The following is a 13,228-nucleotide window of genomic DNA, read 5'->3' as shown; positions in this document are numbered from 1 at the left end:
TCCAAAAATATATGTTTAATTCAAAAATAAATCTGAATTAATTATTAATTAATTTTAGTTAATAACTAATTGATTAATTAGTTAATTAATTCGAAAATTAATTGGTTAATTGATTTAATTAATTATTAATTGATTTTAATTACTTATTTAATTAGATTTAATTATTAAAAAATGATTTAAAATTTCCGAAAAATAGTTTTGAGCTTGAAATTATTACTTTAAATTGTTTTCAAGGCTCCATAATTATTAGAAAATTATTTTAAAGCCAGATGTGGCCAACTGAACCCTGTTTATTGCTTTAAAGATTGATCCAACGACCGTTTTAATTCCGAAAAATGTTTTAAAATTTATATTAAATACCCGAAAACCTGTTCATGACCCGAGACTTCTTTATAAATGATATATCATTGATTGTTTGACGTGTTACGTGTTATATATGACTTGTCGTTTGACTATCGATCTATATGTTCGGTATTTACTTGTTTATACCGTAACTTTCAATCCGTAAATCGGATTTGGGTAAAAGGAAGGGTAGATATAAGTGTATATCGAATAGAATCCTATGAGTTGAGTAATGATAGATGTTTATGATATGTGAGCAGAAGAGGCAAGGAGTAGGAAAGGGAAACATATAGCCGATGAGTAAGACGGTGGTAATTGGAAGTCAGTGAAGTATAGCAAGTTAGTACCAGGCAAGTAATCTGAACTTTCTCGAGATATATTTTTGATGATTGATAATCTTATTCTATATTGCAAGTGCTTCGAAGCACTGAACCTTAAACCTTGATTCCAGTTGTCGATCTTTGAGCCATAAACCTTATTCTTTCTGAACCATTGATTGTGGCATACCCGAATACGAACCACCGATATACGATACTACTCCACAAATACATACAAACTAAATACCAAACACTGAATCAAATTGCTTACATATTCAAACCATTGTACCTTATGCTTTGAAAGACCAAATCCTTATAACCTTGAAACGTTGATTCCTTTGTTATCCAATTCTTTCATTACCTAACAGCCATTCTTTGAAATTGACATATTAATCATTTGTGAAGATGGCAACCATTTCATTATTGAATATCCAATGTTGCTTATGATTTTGTTTATTGCCTTACATTGTTTATTCTGCTATTATGTTAGAATTGGATTGTTTTATAAAAATTGTTGACCAGATTCGTGGTCAGACCAGATTCATGGTCAGACCAGATTCGTGGTCATACCAGATTGGTGGTCAAGTTAGGCCAATGTGTGCCATGGATCTAGTAATTAGAGCAGAGATGTCTGCCTTGCTCGGGGTTAGTGCGTGAACTGATCAGCAGCCTAACCTTGGTTTTTTTTTAATAAAAATATAATATCCAATTCTAAAACAATAATCACTCTTCCCTTGGTACTTTAATCCTTTTCACTTGATGATCATTATTCTCAGTCTTGTCATTATGACTTGCTGAGCTAGTTAGCTCATTTGTGCGATATTTTTTATGTTCTTTTCCAGTTAAGAAGGAACCAGTTGGTAGCGAAGATCCCCAATCCAGTATGAGAGCTAGGGGTCCAGGTTGATCGAGTTAAGCTAGCTGGCATATTTTGAGATAGTTTAAGTTTTTAAAAGTTTGTAATAATGTTTAATATTCAGATCTGAGTTTGAATAGTTGGGATTTGGACGTTTGTAATATAAAGTGTGTATGTGTGGCTTGTGTACATACTTTACCCTGTTGTGGTCCGTGGTAGTTGATAAGTAGGGTCACTGCATATTATTATTATCTTTAATATTGTTATAATCAGGTTATAAATAAGGTGTGGGTGCATGTGGACCCCAAACTTTTGACCCGGATTTGGAGGGCGCCACAGGTTTGGTATCAGAGCTACATGTTATAAGTCACTAACACAAGCCTAGGTTGACGGGAATGGGTAGAGGGTTTGGAATAGAAGTAAGAAATAGAAAGATAGAGCGTCGAGAAGTTGAGTGCGCCGGTGTAACAAGTATTACTATAATTCGTGTCATGGTTCGAGATTCTTATATTGCGATATGATTTCAGATAGCAGCGATGGCCGACGCTTTCATCCCCATATCAGCTGATCACTCAGAGCCCTTAGTTGGAGGACCATCTTCAGATCCACATCCTATTATTCCACCAGTATTGGCTATTTTACCTCCACCTGTGTTGCAGCTCGTACCACTGCAAACTATTCCACCCCCAGGCATGAGGCCACCTATCAGAGGACCTCCACCAGCTGATTCAGATTCTACTGGGCATTTAGTTGTGGGTGCCCCATTCTAGTCTACATTGCATCCTATTCCTTATTACCGGTATGAGGCTCTTTTATTGGAGCGTGATTCCTTGTTGGCACAGATCCGAGAGCTGCAACATATCATTAGGACTACAGATGTTGATTGTGGTGTGAGGGAGCTTCGAGAGGAGATCCATGTGACACGCAGTATTCTTGAGGCTAGGCTACATGGAGCTACGTTACCTGGTCGTGGCCCTAATGCACTTATGGGATGGGCTAGTGAGGTGATGGAAGACTTTGAGAGGCTGGGAGGACCAGAGTTTCCTTGGAGTTAGATCCAGAGATAGAGATGTTGATCAGTGTTGTTGTGGTTGTTTAGTATGTACAGTAGTGTGTAGTATGTATCAGTAGACTTTTGGGTTGTATTTGTAGACTACATCTGCTAACTTGTGAGTAGGTTTGTTGTACCATTTTTACTTTTACTTCCGAAGCGTCTTTACGCTTGTACTACCTAAAACCTTTGATCTATATATATCAGTACCTTTTCCTTTCCAGCATTGTCATTTACATTACTGCACATGTTTTACTTTACTTTATTTATTGCACCGGTTATACCCTTGTGATACCATATACCCTGTTCCCTTAACTATTTATATTCTGTAAAGAAGCATGCAATTTACTTGGTCCAACTGTTACAACTATTTTCAAAAAGAGATATTTGTGTTTTACAAAACTTTTCTTTTATGTAAAGGATTTGATTTAAAAGCTGAATAAGTTGTTTGATTCTTTACAAAAAATGGCTCCTAGAAGAAATACCCGCACCAACACCCAGAATGAAGAAACCAACAACAACGAAAATAATAATCAAGATGACCTAAACCAGAATGTAAACCCAGGACCCATAGACCCAGCAATAGCCCAGATTCTTCAAATCTTGGCTCAACAAACAGTTCACCCGACTCAACAACAACAAAGACAGACCAATCCCCAGGTAACTTTCAAAACTTTTCAGGAGGTAAACCCACCAAAATTCAAGGGTTCCCTAGATCCGATTGAAGCAAATGTTTGGATAAAGGAAATAGAGAAGTCGTTTACTTTAGTTAAAGTGAAGGAAAAATAAAAGGTTGAGTTTGCAAGTTATTATCTGAAGAATGAGGCCACCTATTGGTGGGAAACTGTGAAGATATTGGAAAGTACAAATATTATTACTTGGGAGAGGTTTAAGGAATTGTTTTTAGAAAAATATTTTCCCCAGTTTGTTCAGGATCAAATGGAGCTTAAGTTTTTAGAATTAAAGCAAGGAAATATGTCGGTAGCTGATTATGAGAGTAAGTTTGAGGAGTTGTCAAGGTATGTGCTGTCATATGTAGATACTGATAGGAAGAAGGCTAAGAGATTCCATCAAGGTGTGAAGCCATGGATCAGAGGGAAGGTAGCCATCTTTGAATTGGATACCTATGCAGGAGTTGTACAGAAGGCCATGATTGCAGAAACAAAGAGTGAGATGTCACAGAAGGAAAAGGAAAGTAAGAAGAGGAAGTTTGAAGGGAATGAAGGACAATCACAACCAGGAAAGTTTCCAAATTTTAAGAAGGGAAAGTTTCAGCCAGGGAGAAATTTTAACTTTAAGAGGCAAAGTGCAGGCGACGGAGGCCAGGGCAACCGTCCAATCAATGTGAATCAGCCAAATTAGTTGAGGCTAACTTTTCCAGATTGTCAGGTATGTGGGAAGAAACATGGAGGAGTCTGCAATAAGTTGAATGTGGTTTGTTTCAAGTGTAATCAGAAAGGGCACTATTCAAGGGAGTGCCGCAATCAGCCAGCGAGAGAGCCAACAAAAAAGGATCAGCCTATCCGGAATCCAACGATTAAGGTTTCAGCTATTGGATTTACATGCTTTAAATATGGGAAGCCAGGACACATAGCCAGGGATTGCAAGACACCAGCCCCAGTCAGTAATGCATTGAGAATTATGGGATCTACCCCATCGGTGAATGAGACTCCAAGGGCTAGAGTTTTTGATATGTCTGTGAAAGACGCTATCCTGGATACAGATGTCGTGGAAGGTATGCTTAGTGTGAATTCTTTATGTGCCAAAGTGTTAATAGATTCGGGGGAAACTCGATCGTTTATTTCTCAAGATTTTGTTAGTAAGTTAAATTGTCCAGTTGAGTATTTAAATGAAATAATGACTGTGGAATTGGAAAATCAAGAACGAGTATCTGTTAATCAAGTTTATGGGATTTGTGAGATTGAGATTTCTGGTAGTAAGTTTTGTGTAGATTTGAAACCATTTAAGCTAGGAGAGTTTGACGTTATCTTAGGAATGGATTGGTTATCTAAGCACGATGCCTAAATAGATTGTCGAAATAAGAAACTAATGATAAAGACGCCAGACAAGAGAATAGTAACGTTTAAGGGTCAAAAGCAAGCAAAGAAATTCTTAACGATGATTCAAGCCAAGAAGTTACTACGACAAGGATGCGAGCATTTCGTTGCTTATGTGATTGATAGAGAGCCAACAAAATTTGAAAATATTCCAGTAGTCAATGAATTTCCAGACGTGTTTCCCGATGAGTTACCAGGACTTCCTCCAGACAGAGAAATTGAGTTTGCGATCGACTTAGCACCTGGAACGGAACCGGTATCCAAGGCCCCGTATAGAATGGCACCCATTGAGATAAAGGAACTAGCAAAGAAATTGCAAGAATTTTTAGAGAAAGGAGTAATCAGACCCAGTATATCCCCGTGGGGTGCACCGGTACTATTTGTCAAGAAGAAGGATGGAAGCATGAGACTGTGCATAGACTATCGGGAGCTCAACAAGCTTACCATTAAGAACAAGTATCCATTGCCAAGGATTGATGATTTGTTTGACCAATTAAAAGGAGCCAAGTACTTCTCCAAGATAGATTTGAGATCGGGATATCATCAACTAAAGATTAAGCCAGAGGATATACCAAAGACAACTTTCAGAACAAGGTATGGACATTATGAATTTTTAGTGATGTCTTTTGGATTAACCAATGCCCCAGCAGCATTCATGGACCTGATGAACATAATTTTCAAGGAATATTTGGATAAGTTTTTTATTATGTTCATAGACGATATTTTGATTTATTCAAAGACAGAAGAGGATCATGGAGAACATTTGAGAACAGCTTTGGAGATTTTGAGAAAGAAAAAGTTATAAATTTTCAAAGTGTGAGTTTTGGTTACAGGAAGTTCAGTTCTTAGGACACATAGTCAGTAATGAAGGGATCAAAGTGGACCCAGCGAAGATTGAAGCAATTACAAATTGGGAAAGACCGAGAACACCAACAGAAGTAAGAAGTTTCTTGGGATTAGCGGGATATTATCGTCGATTTGTTCAAAATTTCTCAAGGATTGCAACACCGTTGACGAAGCTTACACGGAAGACTGAAAAGTTCATACGGAACGATAAATGTGAAGAAAGTTTTCAGGAATTGAAGCGAAGATTAATTACGGCACCTGTTTTGTCACTTCTGGATGATCAAGAAAATTTTATAATTTATAGCGATGCTTTTCATTAAGGACTCGGATGCGTTCTGATGCAGCATGATAAGGTGATTGCGTATGCGTCAAGGCAATTGAAACCACACGAACAGAAGTATCCTACCCATGATTTGGAGCTAGAAGCCATAGTGTTCGCTTTGAAGATTTGGAGACATTATCTATATGGAGAAAAATGTGAGATTTATACGGATCACAAAAGTTTAAAGTACATATTCACGCAGAAGGAGCTTAATATGAGACAGAGAAGATGGTTAGAGTTGATTAAGGATTACGACTGCACGATTAACTATCATCCCGGTAAGGCAAACGTTGTGGCAGACGTGTTAAGTCGGAAAGAAAAGTTGAATGTGTTATCAGTACCCGAAGAGATATACAGGGAATTTTAGAAACTGGAATTGGAAATTAGAGTTTGTAAGCCTGATGAAGCGAAAATGTATAGTATGACTTTCCAGCCAGAGTTGTTAGAGAAGATAAGGAAGTGTCAAGAAGAGGTAATGGATCAGGACATAAATCGTTTGGTAGTTGAAGAATTGTGCACGCAAAAGGACGATCAAGGTATTCTTACGTTTTCTTCTAGAATTTGGATTCCACCAGTAATAGAGTTGAAGAATGAAATTTTACAGGAAGCTCATAATTCAAGGTATTCAATCCATCTAGGAAAATTATTGGTGGCCAGATATGAAGAGGGAAATTACGGAATGGGTTAGCAGATGTTATACATGTCAAAGAGTTAAGGTAGAGCATTAGAGACCAAGTGGATTGTTGCAACCATTGGAGATTCCAGAGTGGAAATGGGAGCATATTGCCATGGATTTCATAGTTGGATTACCAAGAACGAAAGCTAATCATGATGCCATTTGGGTTATAGTGGATAGACTTACCAAGTCAGCTCATTTTTTGCCTATAAATGAAAGATTTTCACTAGACAAGGTAGTCCATATATACTGAAAGAGATCGTAGTTCGTCACGGAGTCCTTGTGTCTATCGTATCTGATCGAGATCCGAGATTTAATTCGAGATTTTGGAAAAGTTTTCAGGAATGTTTGGGAACGAGACTGAATATGAGTACGGATTACCATCCACAGAGGGACGACCAACGTGAAAGAACAATCTAGACAATCGAAGACATGTTACGTGTTTGTGCCATTGATTTCAAAGGAAGTTGGGATGAGCATTTACCCTTGGTAAAATTTGCTTACAATAACAGTTATCATGCCAGTATTGGGATGCCACCCTATGAAACTCTTTATGGACGCAAATGTCAATCTCCTATATATTGGGACGAAGTAGGAGAATGCATAATACTTGGACCTGAATTGGTGCAACAGACGAAGGAAGTTATTGAAGTTATCCAGAAGAGATTGATAGCAGCACAAGAACGTCAAAGGAAGTATACAGATCAATCAAGGAAAGATATGGAATTCGAAGAGGGAAATTTGGTATTACTGAAAGTATCTCCGTGGAAAGGATTGACACGATTTGGAAAGAAAGGAAAACTGAGCCCTAGATATGTCGAACCTTTTGAGATTTTAAAGCGCGTTGGCAAAGTAGCTTAAAAGTTGGCGTTACCTCCGCACATGGAGCACATTCACAATGTTTATCACGTATCGATCCTTAAGAAATATAATTCAGACTCCAGGCATGTAATCGAATACGAGCTAATAGAGCTTCAAGCAGATTTATCATATGTAGAGAGTCCGATAGAGATTCTATAAGAAAGAGAGAAAGTGTTAAGGAATAAAGCGATAAAGTTAGTAAGAGTAATGTGGAGAAACCCAAAGGTTGAAGAGTCAACCTGGGAGTTAGAAAATGATATGAGAGAAAAGTACCCTCATTTGTTTTCCTAGGAGATTCTGAGGATAGAATCCTTTTAAGGGGGGAAGGATGTAATATCTAGGATATATCGTGTAATTATTTTTGCTAATAAATAAATATTATGCATGTCCAGTATTTATTCTGTGAATTAACTGTTAAATGGTATATGTATTTGGATGTTTAAAAATAATATCAATTGAGTATTTTAATTTGTACATGTGCAAAATAAAATATGGATAATTGTCATATCTTCCTATTTTTATGTTGATTTATGATTTTATAGGAAATTTATAGATTTTATGAATTCTTTTTCCGAGTATTTATAAACTATTTTATATAATCGGGAACCAACCGACGTCATCCATTTTTACGTTTTTATAACCCGAAACTCTTCCGAGAACTCCTTCCTAACCTAATTACAATATTCTGAGCATTATCCATGTTTCGACTTTTTCGGTACGGTTTATCCTGCGCGGGTCCCGGCACAATATTTTCGATACATTATTCATTTCGGTAAATCAATAAAACTCGTATTTTTTGATAAACGGGATCTTTTTATTAAACTATTATAATTATTACCACGTAATATGTGTAATCAGGCGCTGGGACCAAGACCGCAGTACAAATTGTACTGATTTGGATAATTATCCCGAAAACCGGTACCATTTGAATTTGTTTTTATAAATAAACGTACCATTTTATATCCGGAATGATCCAACGGGATACTAATTTTCCGTAATTATAAATAGCGTTTACTGTATTTTGATTCGTACCAAAAATCATTTGCAAACAGTAATTATAGAAATTTACAGAGAAAATTTATATATTTATATAATCCCCTGAAAATCAAACCAACTTTTGAAGGTGTTAGTGATCTCTGTTTTCAAAGCTCGAGTAACCAAATTAAAGGGTTTGAGGAGTACTATCAGATTCTGGAACTCGTTTTACTGCAGAATCAAAGGTTGATTTTTTATATTTTTAATTATTTTTGAATTATTTTGATTAAAATTATGAATTTTTGTATGGATGATTGTTTGAATGATTTGATGCTTGCATGTTGTAGAGCTTGTTTTCCTGATGATTTTCATATGTCATATGACTGATTTGGAGTTCAATAACATGTTCAAAATTGAGTTTAATCTTCGAATTTTAAAATTAGGGTTTATAACCCGTATGAATATTCTTAATTGAAAATTAGGGCTCTTTGTTCTAGGGGTTATTAGCTGTTGTAATAGAGTGGGTTGTGTTCCTTATGAAATTTGTAATCGATTGGTGTATAGCTCGTTAATAGAGGATTCATGGTTTGAAGGGAATTGTGTTTTTAAGTTTACGTCGAGCTCGCCGGAAACCGGCGAGTTTCTTGAGCATTTTCCGGTCAATTCTGAAATAGGTTATGTGTTTCGATTACTGGAATAAGTTCCTGGCGGTTTGTACTTTAATTCGGGAGAGTTTGGGGGCCTGAGATGGTCGGGATCGTGTTCTCCGGCCACACTCTGGCGAAGTCGACGACGGGGCTGACAAAATTGCAAACAGGCCCCTGTAATTTTAAAAAGATACAGTTTGGTTCCCCAGGTTTCCAGAACTTGCAAATTTAGGATTCCTGTTTATAAAATGTTTAAAAATCATATTTCCTATTTATTTTAATTACAAAAATCCTTTTTTAATTACTGAAAATTCAAAAAATTATTATTTTAATTCTAAAAAAATATTTTTAATTCAAAAATAAATCTGATTAATTAGTAATTAATTTTAGTTAATAACTAATTGATTAATTAGTCAATTAATTCGAAAATTAATTATTAATTGATTTAATTAGTTATTAATTGATTTTAATTATTATTTAATTAGATTTAATTATTAAAAAATTATTTAAATTTTCTGAAAAATAGTTTCGAGCTTAAAAATATTACTTTAAATTGTTTTCAAGGCTCGATAATTATTAGAAAATTATTTTGAAGCCAGATGTGGCCAACGGAACCCTGTTTATTGCTTTAAAAATTGATCCAACAACCGTTTTAATTCCGAAAAATGTTTTAAAAATTATATTAAATACCCGAAAACCTATTCATGACCCAAGCCTTCTTTATAAATGGTATATCATTGATTGTTTGACGTGTTACATGTTATATGTGACTTGTCGTTTGACAATCGATCTATATGTTCGGTATTTACTTGTTTATAGCGTAACTTTCAATCCGTTAATCAGATTTGGGTAAATTAAAGGGTATATAGAAGTGTATATCGAATAGAATCGTATGAGTTGAGTAATGATAGATGTTTATGATATGTGAGCAGAAGAGGCAAGCCGTAGGAAAGGGAAACAAATAGCCGAGGAGTAAGACGGTGGTAATTGGAAGTTAGTGAAGTATAACAAGCTAGTACCAGGCAAGTAATCTGAACTTTCTCGAGATATATTGTTGATGATTGATACTACTCTACAAATACATACAAACTAAATACCAAACACTGAATCAAATTGCTTACATATTCAAACCATTGTACCTTATGCTTTGAAAGACCAAATCCTTGTAACCTTGAAACGTTGATTCCTTTGTTATCCAATTCTTTCATTACCTAATAGCCATTCTTTTAAATTGATATATTAATCCTTTATGAAGATGGCAACCATTTCATTATTGAATATCCAATGTTGCTTATGATTTTGTTTATTGTTTTACATTGTTTATTTTGTTATTATGTTAGAATTGGATTGTTTTATAAAAATTGTGGACCAGATTCGTGGTCAGACCATTTTGGTGGTCAAGTTAGACCAATATATGCCATGGATCCAGTAATTAGAGCAGAGCTGTGTGCCTTGCTCGGGGTTAGTACGTGAACTGATCAACAGCCTAACCTTGGTTTTTTTTTAAATAAAAATATAATATCCAAGTCTAAAATAATAATCAATTTTCCCTTGGTACTTTAATCCTTTTCACTTGATGATCATTATTCTCAGTCTTGTCATTGTGATTTGCTGAGCTAGTTAGCTCATTTGTGTGATATTGGTTATGTTCTTTTCCAGTTAAGAAGGAACCAGTTGGTAGCGAAGATCCGCAATCCAGTGCTAGAGTTAGGGGTCCAGGTTGTTCAAGTTAAGCTAGCTGGCATCTTTTGAGATAGTTTAAGTTTATAAAAGTTTGTAATAATGTTTAATATTCAGATCTAAGTTTGAATAGTTGGGATTTGGATGTTTGTAATATAAAGTGTGTGTGTGTGGCTTGTGTACATGCTTTAACCTGTTGCGGTCCGTGGTAGTTGATAAGTAGGGTCACTGCATATTATTATTTTCTTTACTATTGTTATAAGCAGGTTATAAATAAGGTGTGTGTGCGTGTGAACCCCAAACTTCTTACCCGGGTTTGGAGGGCGCCACAATAGCTCTAGAAGTGTTGCGAAAGAAGAAGTTATATGTAAAATTTTTAAAGTATGAATTCTGGTTGTGAGAAGTTCAATATCTGGGGCATATTATTTATAGTGAAGGAATTGAGTTTACCCCGCAAAGGTTGAAGTAGTAATGAATTGGGAAAGATTGAAGACAACCATGGAAGTAAGGAGTTTTCTTGGATTAACGAGATACCATAGAATATTTTTTAAGGTTTTTTCAAAGTTTGCAGTACCTCAAACCAAGTATACCAGAAGAATGATAAGTTTGAATGGACTAATAAGTGCGAGAAAAGTTTTCAAGAGTTGAAGCAAAGGTTGGTATCTGCTCTATTTTTAGTGTTACCCGATGACCAAGGAGAATTCGTGATATACCGTGATGCGTCTCATAAAGGATTGGGTTGTGTGTTAATGCAACATGGTAAGGTAATGGCCTATTCCTCAAGACAACTTAATCCTCATGAAAAGAGATACCCTACCCATGATTTGGAGCTGGCATCAATAGGTTTTGCCTTGAAAATATGGAGACTTTACTTGTACGGAGAAAAGTGTGAGATATTCAGGGATCATAAGAGTTTAAAGTATAACTTTACTCAGAAGGAGTTGAATATGTGGCAAAGAAGATGCTTGGAGTTAATAAAGGACTATGACTGCTCAATTAACTATCATCCTGGAAAAACGAATTTGGTTGCAAATGCACTAACTCGATAGGAAAGGCTGAATACGATAACCATGACTAAAGAATTGTCAAGAGAATTCGAAAATATGAGAATAGAGATTTGAGCCCCAAGCTCACCATCTGAAATGATATATACTATGACTTTTCAACATGAATTGTTGAATAAGATCAAGAAATGTCAATAAAAAATAATGAAGCTGAAGTTGAATGATTTCACTAGAGAAAAAACATGCACTCAGTTGGACAACCAGGGAATCCTAAGGTTTTCTTCTAGAATCTGCATACTGGAGGTGAAAGAGTTGAAGGAGGAAATTCTACATGATGCACATAATTTTGAGTATTCAATTTATCCCGGAAGTACGAAAATGAACCAAGATATCAAAGAGAGTTTCTGGTGGCCTAATATGATGAGGGAGGTGGTAGAGTGGGTTAGTAGATGTTATACTTGTCAAAGAGTCAAAGAAGAACACCAGCGACCTAGTGGATTGCTACAACCTTTGGATATTTCTGAATGGAAATGGGAACACCTTGCTCTGAATTTTGTAGTTGGATTGCTTAAGACAAGGGCCACTCATGATGTTATATGGGTTAGTATTAATAGATTAACGAAGTCAGCTCACTTTCTTCCGATTAATGAAAGATATTCTCTTGATAATTTGGTTCACATGTATCTGAAGAAGATAATCATGCATCATGGAGTTCCAGTATCCATTGTATCGGATAGAGATCCTCATTTTAACTCGAAATTTTGGAGAAAATTTTAAGAGCATTTGAGTACTAAGTTAAATATGATTACAACGTATCATCCACAAAAGATGGTCAAAGCGAAAGTATAATTCTGACTATCGAAGATATGTTAAGGGTTTGTGCTTTGAATTTCAAAGGAAATTGGGATGATAATCTACCATTAGTTGAGTTTTCTTACAATAATAGTTATCAAGAAAGTATTTGTATGCCTCCTTATGAAGCCTTGTATGGAAGAAAGTGCAGATCACCTATAAGTTGGAATGAAAAAGGCGAGCGTAAAATTTTGGGTCCAGAGTTGGTCCAACAGACAAAGGTTAAAGTTGATTTGATTCGAAAAAGGTTAGTCTCCACTCCGGATCGACAAAGGAAGTATGCAAATCTGCACCGAAAAGATAAGGAATTTGAACCTGGTGAAACAGTACTTTTGAATGTATCGTATTGGAAAGGTTTGTCAAGATTTAGCAAGAAAGGAAAGCTGAGTCCGAGATATATAGGGCCTTTCGAATTTTTGTATCGAGTTGGAAAAGTTGCTTATGATTATGTTTAGGAAATTTGATATATGTTCCTAGTACTTAGTATTGATTTTATAAATAAGGTCGACAAAACCATCTTATGTAAGGGTTGAACCCATTTCTTAGAGATACTATCTATTCATGCAAGTTCATTTATATCATCTTGTCTACCGATATATTTAAGTACGATTATCTAAAGAATGCAAGCCCCGAAGGATCAAATTCTGAAATTAAAAGACAAGTATGCAATGAAACTAAACGAATTGCAAATATAGGGATCCCGAAGGATCATAAGTTAAAGTCCCGAAGGACCAATAATTTA

Source organism: Apium graveolens, chromosome 5 (genome assembly GCF_009905375.1).
Source record: "Apium graveolens cultivar Ventura chromosome 5, ASM990537v1, whole genome shotgun sequence".
Taxonomy (NCBI): domain Eukaryota; kingdom Viridiplantae; phylum Streptophyta; class Magnoliopsida; order Apiales; family Apiaceae; genus Apium; species Apium graveolens.
This window is presented reverse-complemented; position numbering follows the sequence as displayed.